Source organism: Erythrolamprus reginae, chromosome 1, assembly GCF_031021105.1.
Source record: "Erythrolamprus reginae isolate rEryReg1 chromosome 1, rEryReg1.hap1, whole genome shotgun sequence".
Taxonomy (NCBI): Eukaryota; Metazoa; Chordata; class Lepidosauria; order Squamata; family Dipsadidae; genus Erythrolamprus; species Erythrolamprus reginae.
Window position 1 is genome coordinate 50,304,008 of NC_091950.1, and position 23,025 is coordinate 50,327,032.

Here is a 23,025-nt window from a genome sequence, read left to right on the forward strand (position 1 = left end):
CTGGGCATCCTTCATGACGACAACATCAAGTACACTGAAGTCAAGAAGAAGGTTAGAAATGAGTACATCAAGTAAGTGAAGATCTTAAAAGTCCAAACTGAGTAGAGGAAATACCATCAAGGAAATTAACACTTGGGCAATTCTAATCATTAGATACATAGCTGGAATAGTGGATTGGATTCAAGTTGAACTAAGCCTTTAAATAGGAAGAATGGAAAAATCATGATGATGAACCTTCATCATGCAGTAATGTTGACAGATTCTACTTACCGCGGAAAATTGGTGGGTGTAGAATGTTTCATGTACACATAAGAGTTGAAGAAGAAAAAAGAAAATTGGAAGAGTATCTGAAGGACAGTGAAGAAGATCCTAGCTAGTACATCATGAAGGGTCACTGAATACTCCCAGAAATCAAACTGGCTTACACGAAAGAATAGAAAGGAGATATGGCAAGGCAACCCACTTCATAGCCAGTAAATTACAAAACTAGTGTGCAGAGCAGATAAAAGGAAGACGTGGGAATGGCTAAAAGCAGGAAAATTGAAGAAAGAGGTAGATGGGCAAATTTGTGCTGGAAAAGACCAAGCCTTAAGAACAAGTGCATATAAAGCTGGAATTGAGAAGGCAAACAGCAAATTTTATCTCTGCAAAGAAGCTGAAGAAACAGTGGACCATCCAATTAGTTGTTGCAGGAAAACCATAAACTGCAAATAATGGCAATCAAAACCACCACCAATCAATTGCAAAAGGCAGCTTTATTTGGAACTTACATCCTGCAATGATACCTTTCACATCACTAAACAACATTTGTCTATCCCAGGTCCTTGCAAAGATGACAAAAATACTAAGTTCAATTCTAAACCTTTGGCTGACTGTGCAACTAACAATAACGCACCAAGAAAATCTGCAAAAGCACTTAAAAATAATAGAAATGGAGAGAATCTCAGCTCATCAATCGCCAAAAGGTTTTATTACTTGGACTAGCATGTGTATTGTGAGAATCTCACAGGGACGCTTGCTGAGTTGGATGGCTATAGAAATCAAATAAATAAAATCATAAATGAATAAAAAACTTTCACTATTGTAGATGTTTGAAAAGGATCTATGGGAAGTCAAAAGTAACAAATACAGTTAGAACTATTGGTAGATTGTATAATGCATAACACAATATAAACAAATGAAGACACTAATTTAAAATGATTAAGTCATCTCAAAACTCCTTGAACAAATGAAACAAAGTCATTGCTATCAATGTAGCATCCCAGACACTGTAGCATCCCGGACCCAGTGCTTAAGAGAAAGGCCAGGTCATGAAATCCTTCTGGAAAGCCAGCAAGATTAGGATCAGAGATGGGTTTCAGCAGGTTCTGACCAGTTCTGGACAACTGGTAGCAGAAATTTTGAGTAGTTTGGAGATCCAGCAAATATCAGGGACCGCCTTCTGTTGCACGAATCCCAGCAACCAATTAGGTCCCACAGAGTGGGTCTTCTCCGGGTCCCGTCAACCAAACAATGTCGCTTGGCGGGACCCAGAGGAAGAGCCTTCTCTGTGGCGGCCCCGGCCCTCTGGAACCAACTCCCCCCAGAGATTAGAATTGCCCCCACCCTCCTTGCCTTTCATAAGTGGCTTAAAACCCACCTCTGCCGCCAGGCATGGGGGAATTGAGATACACTTTCCCCCTAGGCCTTTACAATTTTATGCATGGTATGTCTGTATGCATGATTGGTGTTTATATAATGGGTTTTTAACTGTTTTTAGTATTGGATTATTGTCATATACTGTTTTATTACTGTTGTTAGCCGCCCTGAGTCTGCAGAGAGGGGCGGCATACAAATCAAATCAATCGATCGATCGATTGATCGATAAATAAATAAATACATAAATAAATCACCTCTGGCTGGCCCCTGAGAGGGGTGGGAATGGAGATTTTGCAATATCCTTCCCCTGCTATGTCCACCAAGCCACACCCACCAAGGTACATCACACCCACCATGCCACACCCACAGAACTGGTAGTAAAAAAAATGGATTACACCACTGGAATGGAAATTTTACATATCTTTCCCCTGCCATGCCCGCCCACCAAGCCATGCCCGCCCACCAAGCCATGCCACACCCACCAAGACAAGCCATGCCAGTAAACCAGAACCAGAACCAGTAATAAAAATGTTTGAATCCCACCACTGATTAGGACCATCTAAATCTCATGGGGGATGCTATTCCACAAGACAGGCTTCATAACAGAAATGATACACATCCTGAATCCCATTAGATGACACTGTTTCAATAAACACATAAGAAATGAAGGACATAGCCTGGCACCTCCTTGGTGTGTTAGGCTGCAAAAGTCCTTCCAGCCTAATATGGACGACCCCAAAGCACCAGGCTGAGAAATTTATTTTCAGATTCAAATTATAGTCTTCCTTACTAGGAAGTAAGTTCTGTTGAACTGCGTAGGATTTTATTTCTGGGTAAACATGTTCCATCTTGGTTTGTAAATCTTCCAGTATTCTCACTGCCAAACAAATTTTAGCAATGGTGGAAAATATTTGGAAAATGTCCCTGATGTGGAAAAGGGGCCAACAGCAGCCGGTAGGAAGGAAGTCAGGGTGAAACAAAAGCGAGGGACAGCAACACAGCTCTCCCGTATATGAGTAAATTTTTAATCAGTCGAAAAAATGTATACCAGGCGATAAAATAAAATAATGATGGCTTCAACTGAGTGAATCTTTCCCCTCCTCTAGAACAGTGATTTTCAACCTTTTTTGAGCCGCGGCACATTTTTTACATTTACAAAACCATAGGGCACGTTGAGGGGGGGGGGGGGGGCTAAAAAAAGTTTGGACAAAAAAATTCTCTCTCTCTCTCTTCTTCCCTTTCGCTCTATTTCCCTCTCCCTCCCTCTTTCTCTCCCTTTCTCTTTTTTTCTCTCTCTCTCCATCCCTCTTTCTTTCTCTTTTCCTTCCTTCTTCTTTTTTGCTCTCTTTCTCACTCCCTCCCTACCTCACTCTGTCTTTCTCTCTCCCACCTTCCCTCCTTCTTTCTCTCTCTCTCTTTCTTTTTCTTTCTTTCTCTCTCTTTCTCTCTCTCTCTCTTTCTTTCTCTCTCTCTTTCTTTCTCTCTCTCTTTCTTTCTTTCTTTCTCTCTCTCTCATTCTCTTTCTTTCTTTCTTTCTCTCTCTTCATTCTCTCTCTTGTTTTCTCTCTCTCTCTTGCTTGCTTGCTTTCTCTCTCTCTTGCTCTCTCTTGCTCTCTCTTTCTTTCTTTCTCTCTCTCTCTTTCTCTTTCTTTCTTTCTTTCTTTCTCTCTTATTTTCTTTCTCTCTCTGAGCTTCGCGGCACACCTGACCATGTCTCGCGGCACACTGGTTGAAAAACACTGCTCTAGAATATTCTGAGTAAAACTTGGTATGCCTAGTAAACATTTTGGCAGTAATTGGAGTTTTTGGGTATTAGTAAGGGGTCAGTCAGTTTGCTGAAGTAATTGTTGCAACTGTTAGAGCTTAACATGACAAAAGAAGCGACAATCTGGACTCTAAATCTTTGTGAGGAAAGGATAGGGGAAAAAAAAAAGCAATTTAGTCAATCATGTAAAAGGATTCTGGAAGAAGGCGATAGAGATGATATTAAAAATGTTTAGCAAGGCATGTCATCCAAGAGGAAAGGTTAAGATAACTTGGCATCCCTTGCCAAGTTCAGAAGAAGAATCCACGGGGCCACGGGAACAGGAAGCATAAAAGAATATCATAAAGAGGACAAGGATCAATTATTCTCATTAGTCAAATAATGGGTGGAACAAATATAATTGGACTGAGAAGAAAGGGAAGTTTTAGGTTAAATATTCAGCAGGGCTGTACTGGGGCTGTTCAACAAAGGGGTAAATTGCCAGAGGCTGTTGTATAACTGCCTGAGCCAGAATTAGGCAGAGCGAAAGCCACATTTTCAGGAATAGTTATAGAATAATTAAACCAATCCTGTCACTGAGGAGGTGAGTGAGGTCTGTTCTAATACCAGTAGCTCTAAAAGTCTAAATAAAGCAGATTTTCTAGGGGATAAAAAACATGTTTAAGTTTGATGTCAAAAAGCTGTAAGGCTATTTTTTTCAAAATTAGTTATGCTCTTCATCCCAATGTAGATACAGTAGTTCTAAAAATGATTTTCTTAGCCAAGTGTTGTGCTTATAAATTCAACACAATGTAATTGTTGTTCTAAGCTTAGATAGAATTTAGAATAAAGGAATCAAGGTTGTAAAACAGAAATTAAAGGGCCAGGGAACATAAATTAGTGCTTGATTATGACTTATTTATGATTGAAGCATCTTCGCACATTCTGATACCCAAATCAGAAATTGTAACTGATTGGCAGTATAGTACACATATAAAATATGTCTAAGGATAAATTAAATAATAAGCAGTGTGGTCCTTCTGTCATGTTTTGAATAGAGTCTAATAGAAAAAGTATCCAGAAGCTTTTCTCATTTGATTTGATGAAAAAGAAAGTTGCGGTTAAAATTTATTTAAAGAAGACAATTTCACAGAAATTCTTAAGAAAGGAGTATGGTGCACTTGGGCTAACTTAATGAGGGAGATTTAGCCAAGGGATATGTGAATGTTTCACTGTATAAATCTCTCTCCAGTAGTATGACATTTTTCTGGCAACTTAAACTTCAATTACATTCTAAAGGAGAATATTAGGAGATAATTTTTCCTGTTTGTAATGCAATCCTACTGTTGCTAAACTGTCAAATAATTTCACCTCTTTCTGAAGAAATTCAAATAACCACCTACTGGGTTTCTCTGGCCAGAAATTTTGAGAAGAACTTTGAAAGGTCAACTAAATTCTGTTCCCTTGTTTTCCCTTATAAGAAGGTTCAGATAATTATATTTTGCATGTGATTAGCCTGTTATTTCTGATTTTGTACTATTATTGGCCTTCTTTCAATACTGGTGATTACATTTATTCCCTGGAATGGACTAAAAATAAACATCTGTTTAAAGAATTTCAACTACAGAATTGTAATTGGTTGTGTGTGTTACAATTAGCAGATAATATGAAATACATGTAATTTTGAGGATTTCAAGAGTAGAGAATTTTAAAAAAGAAAAAAAATCCAAAACGTTTACTGTATTGTTATTTCAGAATTAAAGGGAAAACATTCCTAAAATCAACAAGCATTTGCTGAAGGACAGAAAACAGAATCCTTAAAAGAAAACCACAGAAAACAAAGATGGTATGTAGTACTATACTACTAGTTTATTTATTTTATTTTATTTATTATTTTGTCCAATACACAATGAGGGTTTTAGTGGGTATATATCTATATACATATAGTAAAATACATGATGAAAGTTATAGAGGAGATACTCATAGTAAAATATATCTAAGAAATAATAGAAAAGAAGATATAGTAATAGAACGTATCAATGAAAGAATAGAAGAAGAGATATAGGAATAGAAGAAAGGTATAGGAGATATAGGAGAGCAATAGGACAGAGGACGGAAGGCACTCTAGTGCACTTGTACTCGCCCCTTACTGACCTCTTAGGAATCTGGATAGGTCAACCGTAGATAATCTAAGGGTAAAGTGTTGGGGGTTTGGGGTATGGTATGATTGTGTGTGTGTCTGTTAGTACATGGGGTTTTTAAAGCTTTAATATTTTAATTGATTGGATTATTTATGATTTGTACTATTTATTGTGAGCCGCCCCGAGTCTTCGGAGAGGGGCGGCATACAAATCCAAATAATAAATAAATAAATAAATAAATAAATAAATAAATAAATAAATAAATAAATGACACTATGGAGTCTGGTAATTAGTTCCACGCTTTGACAACTTGGTTACTGAAGTCATATTTTTTACAGTCAAGTTTGGAGCGGTTAATATTAAGTTTAAATCTGTTGTGTGCTCTTGTGTTGTTGTGGTTGAAGCTGAAGTAGTCGCCGACAGGCAGAACGTTGCAGCATATGATCTTGTGGGCAATACTTAGATCTTGTTTAAGGCGTCTTAGTTCTAAACTTTCTAGGCCCAGGATTGAAAGTCTAGTCTCATAGGGCATTCTATTTCGAGTGGAGGAGTGAAGGGCTGTTCTGGTGAAGTTTCTTTGGAAATTTTCAAGGGTGTTAAGGTCTGAGATGGGATATGGGTTCCAAACAGATGAGCTGTATTCGAGGATGGGTCTGGCAAAAGTTTTGTAAGCTCTGGTACGTAGTGTGAGATTGCCAGAGCAGGAGCTACGTAGGATTAGGTTTACAACTCTTGAAGCCTTCTTGGCTATATTGTTGCAGTGGGCTTTGGCACTTAAATCTTTTGTTATTAGTATACCAAGGTCTTTAACCGAGTGGGGATTATCTGTGATAATTTGAATAGTTGTGGACATTAGTTGTTCATTGCAAAAAAGGCCCGAGAAATAAAGAATCAAATAGAACAGCATGAAATAAAGCAAATGTGACTGTCAAAATACTAAACTGAAACAGGTTTGTTAAAAGATGAATAAAAGTTGCATTAGGATTTGGTTTCCACTTGATTTGGGCAGTTTGACAGAATTATGTTGTTATATTTATTAGGCTACTAATAAGTCCCAGGCTTTATTATGTAACTGAAAATACCAATTCTGGAGAGATAATGTGTACTATAGTTCATTTATTAATTAAATTTATATGGCCGTTCATTCCATAAAAAGTGAAAAAAAAAGCCAAGGAATATAATGTATATTAGCAGTAAGAATACATAGACCAGCAACCTCATTCAGATTAGCTTGCTTCCAGTGAACTATGAGCTGAATTTAGTTTTCAGATGCTTCTTTCCAAATACATGTTGAAAACCTCCCCAATGATTTCTACTATATACAAAAATTTGAAAAATTATTTTACAAATGATAATGGTAACACCCTATTTCCCTGAAAATAAGACAACCTCTTATATTAATTTTTGCTCCCAAAGAGGTGCTACGTCTTATTTTCAGGGGATGTCTTATTTTTTTTCAATGGAGAAGAATTCACATTTATTGCTGAACAAAAAAAATGAACATTTATTGTATACTGTCCAGTAGTTGTCATCAGAAACCAGCATAACCAGACAAACTGTGAATCCTATCAAGAATTTCTTACTACTACCGTACCATTATTTCCATGTACAACAATTATACTTTCTTCAAATATATGTTATATATGTTCTGTTCAGGAATGCTGCAAAATGAAACATCTCCCATGTCTTACTTTTGGGGGATGCCTTATATTAGGCAATTCTACAAAACCTCTCCTATGTCTTACTTTCGGGGGTGACTTATTTTCGGGGAAACAGGGCATTATAAAAGTACAAAATTATAAACCAAGAAACTATTAAAAGCATGCAAAAAAGTGAAATCTTTAAATTGGCGACAATCATTAAAAGGCCTAAATTCTGAACGAAAAATATACTTTAAGCGGTAACAAAACAGACACACTAACAGAGCTTCCCTTGACAAACCCCAAAAGCCAAAGACTTCCATCATTGAGAAGCCTTCTTAAAGTTTCTGCAAACTAAGATCCTCTATGAATTTGTTCTTCTTCTCATGGCTAAAAAGAGTTTTTGTACTTTTTCTGGGCAATAGAACATATTCTTGGTGCAAAGCAATGCGATTCTTTTTGCCCAAGCGAAATTATATTTTGCTCATGCTAGAATATTTTGGAGCTAAATCATTATTGCTTTACTTTGTAATTCAATGCAAGAACTCCTAGATCAGTGATGGTGAACCTATGGCACGGGTACCAGAGGTGGCACAAAGAACCATATCTGCTGCCATGCAAGCTGTTACCCTAGTTCAGCTCCAACATTCATGTGCGTTCCAACCAGGTGATTATTTGGCTCTGGGAGGATGTTTATGGCTTCCAAAAAGCCTCTGGGGGGGATGGGGGAGGGTATTTTTGCCCTCCCCTGGCTCCAGGGAAGCCTTTGGAGCCTAGAGAGGGTGAAACCTGAGCCTACTGGCCCACCAGAAGTTTGGAAACAGGCTGTTTCCATCCTCCAGAGGGCCTCCGGCCTGCACGAATCCCAGCGACCAGTTAGGTCCCACAGAGTGGGCCTTCTCTGGGTCCCATCAACTAAACAATGTCATTTGGTGGGACCCAGGGGAAGAGCTTTCTTTGTGGTGGCCCCGGCCCTCTGGAACCAACTCCCCCCAGAGATTAGAATTGCCCCCACCCTCCTTGCCTTTCGTAAGCTTCTTAAAACCCATCTCTGCCGCCAGGCATGGGGGAACTGAGATATTCTTTCCCCCTAGGCCTTTACAATTTTATGCATGGTATGTTTGTATGTATGTTTGGTTTTATAATAAGGGGTTTTTTTTTTAGTTGTTTTAGTATTGGATTGTTACATGCTGTTTTATTACTGTTGTTAGCCGCCCCGAGTCTATGGAGAGGGGCGGCATACAAATCCAATAAATAAATAAATAAATAAATAAATAAAATAAATAAATAAATAAGGGAAGCTGTTTTCGCCCCGCCCAAGCATTGAATTATGGATGTGGACACTCACACATGCACAATAGCATACGCACATGCTTTTTCAGCATCCAAGGAAAAAAAGGTTCGCCATCACTGTCCTAGATGTTGCTTTCACTTTTTTTAATGCTAGTAATATATAGTCCTATATAGGAGATGATTATCCTGAAATCAGAGTCTGAAACTAATGAAATTATGACTGATTAGGTGATGTGATAACATTTGAATTTGGGGCTTTATGGACCACGCCTAAGAGACAATCAATTACATCAAGTCTTGGTAGTTTTGTCCCAACTCTTTTATATAAAAGAAGTCTGGTAATCCAAAGAATTCTCTGGGTGGCAACACTTGGTGTAATCAAACATTCTTCCCAGTGTTTCTTGGAAGTTTACATTACATTTAAGCAGTAGTAATTTTTTAACCTTTAGCGACATCATCAAAAAGTCCAGTCAATTCTCCATTACCTTGCCAAAATTGAGCTTGTTATCTGCAATGGTCTGTCCAACATTTTTGGCCCACCGCAAGGAAGCTTATTCCATCTGTCAGATAGGAAGCTACTGGCTGTGGAAATTGGCACCATCTGTCAAGTTCAAAAGAACAGTGTAAATGATGGGAAATATGGAATTACAATAAAAATGTGAATTAAAAGCAACCCTAAGTACTCTAAGAGCTCCGGCCTGCCTTTGTGGTTGCCACTCCTTGTATCATCCCTAAAGGCTAAACAGATGTGATCCTGATTACCTGGATGCAATTTGTGGGTAGACTGCAGCTGTCACTTATATGCTCACAAGACGTTAAGTACAAGTTGGCCCTCAGAAAAATAGAATGTTGTAGTTATAAATTACAATGCAGAAATGAAATACTTTTGTTTAGCATTCTAAACTAAACATTTATAACTGTGCTGAATAAGGAGAAAGAACATGCAAAAGGAAAGGAAAAAGTGAGAGAGGTGGACATATGTTCCAAAAAAAAAATTACTATAATTTTGAGCAATATATTATTTATTATTATTATTTATTAGATTTGTATGCCGCCCCTCTCCGTAGACTCGAGGCGGCTCACAGCAATGATAAAAACAATATATAGTAACAAATCTAATAGTTGGAATCTAAAATAACAGTACAGTATATATAACTGGATGTTATAGACTGGTTAAATAAAGAATATATTTTCACCAAAAGTTTTTATTTTATTTTATTCCATTTATATTGTTGTTCACTTGCCAAGCAACTCTGGGTTTTTAACAAAACTAAAACCAATTGAAGGAATACAAATGAAGTTCAGAAAAGAAAAGGGGAAGAAACAGCAAATATCAGAAAAATGGGAAAATAGAATTTAAAAAAATTAATGTGATATAGCAAAGAGGAAGGTATTGGCAAAGGGAAGATGATAACTGACAACACAAATTAAAAGGAAGAAGGAGCAAAGATTTAAAAATACAAAGAAGTTGCTTAAAGTGGATCTGTAAAGAAATAGATTTCACTGAACATTGAAGCGTAGAAGCCAGTAAGTAAAGTTTTTAGTAATATTTAAAACTGAAAAATGGCAAGTTGTTACAATATATTTGGTTTTGATAAATATTGCAAAAGAGTAGTTAAAAAACCACATTAGTTCCTATACCTGAAGCTATACATGAAGGCAAGTAAACCAAAATCTCAGGTTAGCTAAGGAGATTTTTCAGCAGCTGATGGCAAAGCTGTAGGAGGTGTAATTAATAGTAAGCTGTCTTTTTCAACTTTAAAATGTGCTCACACATCCCTTGACAGCTGCTTGTGAATATTGTTCCAAAATGGTATACTGAAGCTTTTTTCTTTCTTTCTATATTGCAAGTATATTCCAACTTTGCTTGTAAAGATCAAGATAACATATTGAAGAACCACTCAGATAAATATAATATTTGGTTGCTTAGATTTAACATATCTATTTGATGATATCATTTCAGCCCATACCATAGAAAGACAATTTTGCACAGGACTGCGATGTCTCCAGCCTGCAACTCAGAGGTGGAACGGTGACGTGTGCTCACCCCCGTGGCTCTGAGTGGTAGCGGAGTCCAGCGCAATTATGTACTGCACCTGGGCAGGTAGTGAAATCATGCACAGACACACAGGTGCGCCGCAGGTGTCCGCATGCGATTTTGCTACCTGCCTAGGTGCAGTAGCATAATTGCACTGGACTCCGCTAGCACTCAGAGCCATGGGGGCGAGCACACCTCACCGTTCCACCTTAGCAGCCCACCTCTGCTGCAACTTAATCTAACTTGTGGACTTTCCACTTTCCTATCTGGTCTGTAGGCTGATTTGATAACCCAACTCTTCTCTCCAAGCAATCCACCCCTTGTCTCTACTGCTTTTTGCTGGGTGAGTATTCCTTCCATACAAGACTGATCTGTGGCTCCTCATCAGTGCGCTGTCCTATCTCATTCATCACCATTCCTTAAACTTGAAAGGAGATTTGACTCCTTCGCCATTGCAACATCCGAGATGAACTGGACCTTTTTAGATGTGTAAGACAAAAAGGATGCATCTGCCCTTAACTGTTATCTGTTTTTGGCTCCTGCTGGATTTGTGATGGTCTTGAGAGGACCGAAAGAGAAAAGTAAGTGGCATGCTGAGGGAAGCATCCAAAATTTAGTTCAGATATGTCTCCAGAGGCTGGTCATGATAGAAGTTACAGCACAAGCATTTGGAAGGGGGCCACTGAAAACAACTTGTCCTCATTCCAGTTGAGCAACTGCTAGCAGAATTTTTTTCAGCGTGGGCCATTTAGGGACAAGATGAAAGAGAAAATGACACTAAGAAGAAGAAGAAATAACCCCCCTCCTTAAATAAGATTCTGGAAGATTGTTCAGCATGCATTTATATTTTTATTTAAAGACGGTTCTCGTTCTCCTTATCCATTTCCAATTTTCCCATCTCTATTACCAGTAGAGAAGGCAAAGAAAGTGCAAGTGAGATAAATTCTATTTATCCTACAGTAGTTAGTAGAATAAAACTGATAAAAGACACTAGTTAGGCAAATCTGCCACAAAACAGCCTACAGGTTTTTAAAAAACCACATTGCTAAAATCTTTTCATTTCAGTGTTCATTGATTTAAATAATAAGAGTGCAAAAAGAGCAAATTGTATGCATATCTATTCTGAACAGAACCTGAGCAAAAGTGTGAAGTATTTGTAAGTTTGGTATTGGTTACTATTGAGATGGAAGAGGTACTCCACCCCTATTTTTCAATGGACAAAGTTCAACTGAGGTGAACTACTTCAGAATGAAGCATGCCACATTTGTGCCAGTCACTCAGGTTTTCTGTATCCAGCGACTGACAAGCACTGCAATCACATCCGGTATCTATCAGGACTCGGAGTGTCAAATTGTACAGAGAAGAGCAGGTTGGAACAAAAAGAGGTTGGCTAAAAAGCAAGATTATGGCAATCGATGAAAAATATGCTAATAAAGCAATTTGCATGCTATTATTTTGCATAATTCTGATAGCCAAGAAAAAATATATATAGAGGACTAAAATTACACTCCCTGCTTTGGGGAAAGTCTTTTCCTTGTGTCTTTGACTTCTGAATGCCTATTGACCATTGTTTACTGTTTTAAACTCAAAATGAGAACCAGAAGCATATTTATTGCAGCAAAGAAAAATGAGATTCCCATGACACTGAATGTTGTGCTACATATATATCTTGAGCTTTATTTTGCCCTTGCGCAAAACTGCCTCTTCAAATGGATAATCAACTAAGCATGAGCCAGCAATGTGCAGCAGCAGCCAAAAAAGCCAGCACTATCCTAAGCTGCATCAACAAGGGGATACACTCCAAGACCAGGGAAGCATTAATACCACTCTACTACGCCCTGGTCAGACCACATCTGGAATATTGCATCCAATTCTGGTCACCACACTTCAAAAGATACATTGAAACTCTGGAAAAGGTGCAGAAAAGGGCAACCAAAATGATTAGGGGACTTGAAACCAAGACTTACGAAGAGAGATTGCAGGAACTGGGCATGGATAGCCTAGAGAAAAGGAGGGCCAGAGGGGACATGATAGCTGTATACAGGTATATGAGGGGTTGCCACAGAGAGGAGGGGGCCACTCTATTCTCCAGAGCACCAGAGGACCAGAGGAACAATTACTGGAAGCTGACCAAGGAGAGATTCAACCTAGAAGTAAGGAAGAACTTCCTGACGGTCAGAGCGATCAACCAGTGGAACAACCTGCCTGCGGATGTTGTGAACTCCCCAACTCTGGACACTTTCAAGACGAGATTGGACTGCCATTTGGCTGGGGTGCTTTAGGATTCCTGCTCAGGCAGAGGGTTGGACTTGATAACCTGCATGGTCCCTTTCAACTCTAACAATCAATCAATCAATCAATCAATACATTTAATCATAAGGTAGACTGGCATTATATATATAGTTTGTTATGAATTCTAAAGTAATTTAACATCACACTGGAACTATCAAATGTTACTGCTCTTCTGTTATATAGCTTATGGGTCTGAGTACATATTTTAAAAAAAATGTTAGCTATTATGTGCACTGCTTGTCAAACTGAAACATGGATCCATACCAAGGTACTAGATCATTTTTTAATAAGATAGAAATTATACAAGTTCAGTTTTATACTTTCTCATTCAATTCTTGTCAAGTGTATCTCATAAAATTCAGAAACTAACTATTATCATAGGGTACGGGTGTACATTTTCTTTGATTTGTATTTCTGTACACAAAAATAGGAATAATTGTTCTAAATAAGTATCAGAGTGGCTGCTATGAATGAGGAAAAGCTTTCAGAGTTTGACCAAAAACCACACAATCCAATTCCTTGTTTCTTGGAGAAAGTGCACAAGAAATGGTGGAAAACCAGTCTCACAGAGTCCTACCATTAGGTTAACAAATTTGGGTTGTCTTGAAAAGACAGAGAATTCTTAGTTATTTTGTCAGCATATTTTTTATTGCCAGGAATAGATGGAGAGATTTCTACTTCATGTTCTAGAATAATGGCACATATGAATGGCTTTGGTGGTATGTGGCAGAGGCACCCCACTGCTGCTTAAGACCTAAAATGGTCACCTAACATCAAAAACATCATCAAAAAAGCACAACAAAGAATGTTCTTTCTGCGCCACCTCAGGAAGCTCAAACTGCCCAAGGAGCTGCTGATTCAGTTCTACAGAGGAATCATTGAGTCTGTCATCTGCACCTCTATAACTGTCTGGTTTGGTGCTGCAACCCAACAGGACCGACACAGACTTCAGAGGATAATCAGAATTGCAGAAAAAACAATTGCTGCCAATCTGCCTTCCATTGAGGACCTGTATACTGCACGAGTCAAAAAGAGGGCGGGTAAAATATTTACTGACCCCTCGCATCCTGGACACAAATTGTTTCAACTCCTACCCTCAAAACGTCACTGCAGAGTACTGCACACCAAGACAACTAGACACAAGAACAGTTTTTTCCGGAACGCCATCACTCTACTAAACAAATAATTCCCTCAAAACTGTCAGACTTTCTACTAAATCTGCACTTCTATTCTACTAGTTTTTCTCATCATTCCTATCACCCATTTCCTCCCATGTTGACTGTATGACTGTAACTTGTTGCGTATATCCTAAGATTTTTATTAATATTGCTTCTTCATTGCTTATTTGACCCCTATGACAATCATTAAGTGTTGTATCACATGATTCTTGACAAATGTATATTTTATTTTATGTACGTTGAGAGCATATGCACCAAGACAAATTCCTTGTGTGTCCAATCACACTTGGCCAATAAAAATTCTATTCTATTCTATTCTATTCTATTCTGTTCTATTCTATTCTATTCTTAGTCTCAGGCAAAATAATTCCAGGAGCCAATATGGATATTTCCCTCTTCTGCTTTTCAATAAGTGATGTTCAGTGATTGCCTTTGAAAGGAAAAGTTCCGCATTCATCTTGACTAGTAGCTAGACCAGTGATTGGCTACTATGGGTACAGTCAGCTACGTAGAACCGGTAGAAATTATTTTCCTTTTTTCCCTTTTCCCCCCTTCTGGGCTCTGGGTATGTTTTTCCTATTGCAGTAAATGAAGTTGCATATGTATAATTTTGGAAGAGCTCTCTCTCTCTCTCTCTCTCTCTCTCTCTCTCTCTCTCTCTCTCTCTCTCTCTCTCTCTCTCTGTGTGTGTACATTCACATACAGTTTATATAGTAGGTAATGTATATTTTTGTGTGGCTGTGTTGTAATACGTATATACATATATGGCATATATACATAAAATTAAACAGTATATTTTGGATGTTCAGTAATAGTAAATAGATAGGGAAATTGTATCTCATTGAGGTAAGGAGAGGCCAGGCACCCTAACCCTAACCCAAACCGTTGAAGTGAGTGATGTCAAGTTGGCCATCTTTAAGCCAGTCACATGACCTTTAAAACACCCCCGGGTCACATGATCAAGCCACTAACACCTGGTTACATGGCCAGCAAGCCATATCCACAAAATAAACCACGCCCACAGTGTGGTAGTAAAGGAGGCACTTGTGCGCCCCCCTCCTCAAGAAGCCTTCCCTGGACCCAGCCGTACTTAACAATTATTGTCAACTCTCCAACCTTATCTTTATGGGGAAAGTTGTTGAGAAAGTGGTGTTGCTCCAGTTCCAGCGATAAGGGTTTTTAGATAGTTTTAAAGTATTGGATTTGTCTACATTGTTTATTACTGTTGTGAGCCGCTCCGAGTCTTTGGAGAGGGGCGGCATACAAATCTAATTAATAATAATAATAATAATAATAATAATAATAATAATAATAATAATAATAATAATAAAAATAATTAAATAATAAATTATTATTATTATTATTATTTATTTATTTATTCAATTTTTATGCCGCCCTTCTCCTTAGACTCAGGGCGGCTTACAACATGTTAGCAATATCACTTTTTAACAGAGCCAGCATATTGCCCCCACAATCTGGGTCCTCATTTTACCCACCTCGGAAGGATGGAAGGCTGAGTCAACCTTGAGCCGGTGATGAGATTTGAACCACTGACCTTCAGATCTACAGTCAGCTTCAGTGGCCTGCAGTACAGCACTCTACCTGCTGCGCCACCCCAGCTCTATTATTATTATTATTATTATTATTATTATTATTATTATTATTATTTCAGCCCTTTACTGAGCTAGATGCCATCCCATTCATTCACCTAGGCTTCCAGGTTCAGTAAAGCACCAAATTTCAAGGGGAAAAAAAGCATTCTTAAGAGTTCGGTGTGGGACACTAATTGCCGGGTTAGCTTAGGGCCATGATGGTGAACCTATGGCATGCGTGTCAAAAGTGGCATGTGAAGCCATGTTGCCCAGCATGTGCAACCTTGCCTGTTTGTCTTCTGGGTTTCTGGCATACATGCACACATGATGATCAGCTATCCTTCATACGCGCAGCAGTGCCAACAAATGGCATGTGCATGCATGCCAGCCAGCTGATTGTAGGGTGCACATGTGTGCTTGAACCCTGAAGATTCAAGGCAGAAAAAGACCTCATGGTCCATCTAGTCTGCCCTTATACTATTTCCTGTATTTTATCTTAGCATGAATATATGTTTATCCCAGGCATGTTTAAATTCAGTTACTGTGTATTTACCAACCACGTCTGCTGGAAGTTTGTTCCAAGCATCTACTACTCTTTCAGTAAAATAATATTTTCTCACGTTGTTCTGATCTTTCCCCCAACTAACCTTACATTGTGCCCCCTTGTTCTTGTATTCACTTATCACCTATTAAAAACACTTCCCTCTTGAACCTTATTTAATCCTTTAACATATTTAAATGTTTCGATCATGTCCCCCCTTTCTGTCCTCCAGACTATACAGATTGAGTTCATTAAGTCTTTCCTGATAAGTTGTACACGTAAATTGTACATTTCTGTTTAATATGTTATGCTGTCAATATTTTGGGTTGAAAAATGCATAATCTCAGGAGTCTGCTCTGCTTTAAATCTGCAAAATTAAAGTTATTATAATCTCGTCAGAGAAATTTAATTATTTGGAAAGTATTGAGCAACATTAACATGTGATGGGAATTAATGTAAGCTAGGAGTGAAGCTGAAAAATTTCTTATTTGCTAGTCATTCTGCATTCAGATGAAGTATCATAATTTGCTGACTGAGCAGAGTTCCTTAAAAAATATACATCCTGGCCTATGTATGTTTTCAGTGGGGAGACAAATAATAATAATAATAAATTGTAATTAGAATTATCCACTCAGGGAAGAATTTAGAGGGTATAAGAGGAAGTAGGAAAGAAGGAGAGATAGGAGAAAGAGTAGAAGGGGAGGTCTAGAAGGAAGAAGGAAGGAAGGAAGGAAGGAAGGAGATGGTAGTAGAAAAGGGGAGAGAAGGTGTAAGAAAGTAGGTATTAGAGATGGAATAGCCAGCTGAGATAGAAATTGAGGAGAGATGGAAGATTGAGATAGATTGAATAATAAAAATAAAAAATGTAATGTAATTTAGGTTATTGTATTATTGTTTTAAAGTGATAATATATACATATTGAAAGTATATGTGATGTTATGAATGTTTTTGATGTATGCCGCCACGAGTCTGCGGAGAGGGACGGCATACAAATCCAATAAATAAATAAATAAATAAACAAATAAATAAATAAATAAATGTGGAGAAAAATATAAAAAATGTTTAGACAAAAAAACCCTATACAGTGGTACCTCATCTTACGAACGCCTCTTCTAACGAATGTTTCAAGATATGAACCCGGTGTTTAAGATTTTTTTGCCTCTTCTTCTGAACTATTTTCACCTTACGAACCCAAGTAGCTGCTGCTGGGATGAAGGGGTTTCTTTCCCCCCCCTTTTTTGAAGAAAGGGAGGGGCGGCTTGGAGGAGGAAAGATTTTGCATAGAACAATGCTTGCAAAGGCACTGAAAGGGTGTCTTTTGAAGAAAGAAAAGGGAGGGGCAGCTTGGAGGAGGAAAGATTTTGCAGAGAACAGGGTGCTTGCAGAGGCAGTGAAACGTGTCTTTCGAAGAAAGAAAAGGGAGGGGCGGCTTGGAGGAGGAAAGATTTTGCACAGAACAACGTGCTTGCAAAGGCACTGAAAGGGTGTCTTTTGAAGAAAGAAAAGGGAGGGGCGGCTTGGAGGAGGAAAGATTTTGCAGAGAACAACGTGCTTGCAAAGGCACTGAAAGGGTGTCTTTTGAAGAAAGAAAAGGGAGGGGCGGCTTGGAGGAGGAAAGATTTTGCAGAGAACAACATGCTTGCAGAGGCCCTGAAATGGTGTCTTTTGAAGAAAGAAAAGGGAGGGGCGCCCCCTTGCCTTTCTTCCTTCCCACTCACCCTTTAGCCTAGCCTTGCTTCTTCTTGCCCCCTTTAGCTGCTCCTCCCTGCCCTCTGTTCGCCTCCCTTCTAAACTTTGGGATTTTCCTGAAGGATTTGCACGCATTATTTGCTTTTACATTGATTCCTATGGGAAACATTGTTTCATCTTACGAACTTTTCACCTTATGAACCTCCTCCTGGAACCAATTAAGTTCGTATGAAGAGGTACCACTGTATATCGTAACTGGAAGGAAGCCATTTTATATCACTTGGGATTAAATATCTGTGATTCTGGACTCTGGAGCAACTTTTTGCATATGCTCAAAGCCTGCTGTGGCTCTAGTCTGCTGGTTCCAACTATGAGGGAGAGAGGTATGGTGTACTGGGAAATTCCATCTTTTAATAGAATCCAGGCCGAGAAAGAAAGTTTTCTCTTTCCGTATACTACAAGATTAACGGCAAGACAAATGCATGATCCAAATGAAAACCACATAACATTGAGACAAATTGAGAGGTCTTTTGGTGCCAATAACCTTATGCTTATTGCTTCTCACAGTGAGGAAAGGGTTTGCTCTTAATATTGTTAGAGCCTGGGATACAGGCAACACCAGCATAGAATCCCTGCTTAAAGTTCTGTTTCCAATTTAATAGTTTGTTTATACATCCCTGCAAAAACATTCTTAATCTAAAAGAAATTTTGTAAGGCAATGTGGGTATCTGGGAAGATTATTACCACTCACTGCCGCCATCCTCTGTCCAGATTATTAGTTTGAGCTCATAGCCATTCAGGCCATAACTCATAACAGGACATGTGCTCTATGTAGTATGTTGCTGTTTACTTCTACAAAACCTGCAGTAGCTAGGCACTGTATCAAAGATCAGTAAAATACCAGGGCTTGAATCCAAATAGTGTATTACTTGAACAAGCTTGACTTGACTTTGTATCTAAGCATAAAATAAAGTGACATATTTCCCTGAATATAAAATAAAATTTCACAATTAACATATTTTCTGCAAAATAGTTTCCTGGAAGGTTGGAGGCAGGACAGCGTAATTCATTCAGCACAAAATTGGGGCAAGCCCTTTCAAGTAGCTCGGCTTTCCTCAATTTAATAGTTTTATGGGAGTTGTGGTTCCAACACACGTGGAAATAACAGGCTGGGGAATGCCTTTTGATGTCCTAAAACTGCACCACCAGATATCACGTGGATATGAGAGCTTACTTTGGAAGGTAAGAAAATAATTCATAATCAGATTATTTGAATAGATCATGATTTCGCTGAAAGAGTAGTAAATCCTTGGAACAAACTTCCAGCAGATGTGGTTGGTAAATCCACAGTAACTGAATTTAAACATGCTTGGGATAAACATATATCCATTGTAAGATAAAATACAGGAAATAGTATAAGGGCAGACTAGATGGACCATGAGGTCTTTTTCTGCCGTCAGTCTTCTATGTTTCTATGATCTTAATTTCTTTTGAGTGCAAGTCATAGGCCCATGATGGTGAACCTATGGCACGTGTGCCAGAGGTGGCATGTAGAGCCATATTTGAGGGCATGCAAGGTGTTGCCCTATGTCAGCTCCAGTGTGCACTAGCTGATTTTCAGAGTTCCAGAGGGCAGAGGGAAGCCTTTTTCACCCTCCCCAAGCATCAGGAAAGCCTCAGGAGCCCGTGGATGGCAAAAAACAAACCCAACAGGCCCACTGGAAATTTGGAAACAAACCTCTGGTTGGGCTGTTTTCTGCCCTCCCAGCCCTTCTGAAGCCTGGGGAAAGTGAAAAATAGTCCATCTGGAAGTTCATTTTTGCCTCCCCTAGGTTTCAGGAGGCTTTCCTGAAGCCTGGGGAGGGCAAAAATGGGCGTACTGGAAGTCCAGAGGCTTCAGTGAGGTCTGTACGCATGTGTGGGAAGGCAGCTTGGGTGTGTGTGAGTGCATGCGCAGGGTGAGGGCATTGTATTATGGGGGTGGCCATAGCGCACATGCTATTGTGTATGTGTATGCCCTTTTGGCACCCAAGCAAAAAAGAAGCTTCGCCACCACTGTCCTAGGCTTTTGTTTCCAGATTTCCAAATGAAGGAACCAAATTGCCAACAGAAAGGAGAGTTGTGAAATAATCACAATGATTCATGTTCTTTCAAGGAATTTTGTTACTAAAGAATGAGATGGGCCATGCTCTTTTCTCATTCCATATTCAGAAATCAGATGGTTTCACCTTTAAATCTCCAATACAGGCGATAGAACACATCACCTGAAAGAAAAATATTAGTTTATGGTGTGTAGTCTATTTTCCTATTACTGATATAGTGTCGTCTAGTACAGTGTTTTTCAACCAGTGTGCCATGAGACATGGTCAGGTGTGCCGCGAAGCTCAGAGAGAGAAAGAAATAAAGAGAGAGAGAGAGAGAGAGAGAAAGAAAGAAAGAGAGAGAAAGCAAGAGAGAGAGAGAGAGAGAGAAAGAAAGAAAGAGAAAGAGAGAAAGAAAGCAAGAGAGAGAGAGAAAGAAAGCAAGAGAGAGAAAAAGAAAACAAGAGAGAGAGAAAGAAAGAGAGAGAAAGAAAGAAAGAGAGAGAGAGATAGAGAAAGAAAGCAAGAGAGAGAGAGAGAAAGAAAGCAAGAGAGAGAACAAGAGAGAGAGAGAAAGAAAGAGAGAGAGAGAAAGAAAGAGAGAGAGAGAGAAAGAGAGGGAGGGAAGTTGGGAGAGAGAAAGACATAGAGGGAGGGAGGGAGGGAGAAAGAGAGCAAAAAAGAGAGGAAGGAAGGAAGGGAGAAAGAAAGAGGGATGGAGATAGAGAGAAAAAAAAGAAAATAGAGCGAAAGGGAAGAAGAGAAAGAAATTTTTTTTGTCCAAACTTTTTTTAGCCCCCCCCCCCCCCACTCAATGTACCCCAGGGTTTTGTAAATGTAAAAAATGTGCCATGGCTCAAAAAAGATTGAAAATCACTGGTCTAGTAAAGCCTTGTTCTGTTATATAAGCACAGTAATAACTGGATGACTATAAATCAACACTGAGGAACTGATCATAGCTTACATAGCTTCATCCTCCAGAATTAGGAACTTGTATGATGCAGTCAATGACATTTTCAGTGTTCAGGACAAAATAGTCTCACTCAAAAACATCCTGCTGGAATAGTCTAAATTGGCTTTGCTGTGCTGGAACAAAACTCAAAACGGAGTGTTTTGGTTTTGCTTCAGGACCAAACTTTTGGTCCTATACATTGAGTTCAGTACATGTGACGTTTATTTATTTTATTTTTATATTATTTTATTGTATTTGTCAAACAAGTATAGAGTTATAGTTTGTATTAACATAACAAAGTATAAAGAAGTGATTAAAAGGATAATAGGGCAGAAGGACAGGGACGGTAGGCACAATAGTCATAACTAGAGATGCTTTTCTTTGTCCAGAAACCTCAAAATGCTATCACTCAAAAAGATTTGAACTTTGTTCTGAGCCTGAGACATTTTATACATTCCTATGTGTAACCTTGTCTTCGCTGATTAATTGCTGCACCTGTTTGGTGCGTGCTCAAACATAGCAGTGCCAACACCAGTGTGTCAAAATCCAGCAATGTGCGTCCGTGCTGACTTTCCTATGCCTGCTGGAGCATATGATCTGATTAGTTAGTTTTTGTATCTGCTCGCTTACCTAAGCATTTGCCCCAATACTTCTGAGAAGTTTTGGAAGATTTCTGGGTGAGACAGCTACTCAGACCAACAATGGAACAAATAAGCATCATTTCTACCAGGTTTGCAACTTAGGAAAATTGAAATGTTGGGGCATGCAACATGAAATTACCACTGGAGACTCCTGCTGAACTAGTTTATTTTATCCATAGCAAACTTGATAAGACACTGTATTAAAAGGCACATTTTCATCTGCAGAGGGATGCTTAAGATAGATCATGTTCCTGCACATTGTGTCCTATTTTTACTACCTCTCCAATGTTTTTTTCTGTTGGTTTAAAATATCTGAAAATGCCTTACCAACTTATTATCACATGGTATCTATCAATAACACTGCATTATTAATTAATTTATTGATTTATCACACTTCTTAACCGCCCGTCTCCCTTGGAGGTCCTAGGCTGCCAGATGTATTTTCAATACCTACCTAAGTTGCAAAGTGTATTTTCAGATATAATTCCTTCACTAAAGTAAAATTAAGACTCTAACCCAGTAAATACACCCCATTTCCTCCTTAAATTGTCTCTTGTGGTTCCTCCCCTTGCAATCCTTTTAAATGTTTGCTCCAGATTTTTTAAATTTGAGAAGTGATTGTAGAAGAGCTTTCCTCCAATCATTTACATTTAAAGATGAAGAATGAAACAGTTTGAAGATTTGGAAAGCGATGTTACATCTGTGAAGATTTAGATTATTTCTGCATATAACCAGCAATAATTCTGAATTTTAGCCTAGTGGTTAAATTATGAAAATTCCATTCCTGGCTGTGTCCATTTTTCTTGTTAATTTTTTATTATTTATTGTTTCAGTGGTGGGATTCAAATCATTTAACAACTGGTTCTCTGTACTAATGACCAGCCGGATAGGCATGGCTGGGTGGTCATGTGACTGGGTGGGCATGGCCAGCTCAACATCACTCACATCGAGGGGTGCTTCGCCTCAGCCGGTCTCTCATTACCGTGAGGATGCTGCAATGATCATGTGGAAAATGGTCATAAGTCACTTTTTTCAGTGACATTGTAACTTTGAATGTTCACTAAGGGAACTGTTGTAAGTCAAGGATTACCTGTAGAAAAATACAAAAAGTTTCTTTGCTGCCCTAAATACCAATCATTACATTAGAAATGAGGGAATGCATACTGAAAATCAATGACAGTCACAAAAGTCATGGAAACCTAAACCATTCTGTCTAAATGCCTTCCTTTTGATCAGCAATACCTGCAACCCAGAGTTACAGGGTTGGACTGAATGTGTATGTGTATGTAGTTGATGATTGCTATGACAATGTATTTCTAAATTAGTTTCTTAACTTTTTAATATTGGATTTGTATTTGTACTGCATTATTGTTATGTTGTGAGCCACCCTGAGTCCTCGGAGAGGGGCGGCATACAAATCTAATAAATTATTATTATTATTATTATTATTATTATTATTATTATTATTATTATTATTATTACAAATCAGGCAGAGTGCCAGAGCCCTTTGAGGAATTAAAATAATTAAAATGCAATGATATCTATCAACAGTCAACTCTTGCTCA

General features: G+C 38.6%; 1 long non-coding RNA gene across 1 annotated transcript in view; it reads right to left on the minus strand.

Moving 5' to 3' along the window:
• LOC139167582 (uncharacterized) overlaps positions 1 to 23,025 on the minus strand; it is a 156,280-nt gene that overhangs the window by 85,804 nt on the left and 47,451 nt on the right. Inside the window, exon 2 of the long non-coding RNA XR_011559158.1 lies at positions 8,942 to 9,057. This is a non-coding gene — a long non-coding RNA (uncharacterized lncRNA). The remainder of the gene's footprint in view (positions 1 to 8,941; positions 9,058 to 23,025) is intronic.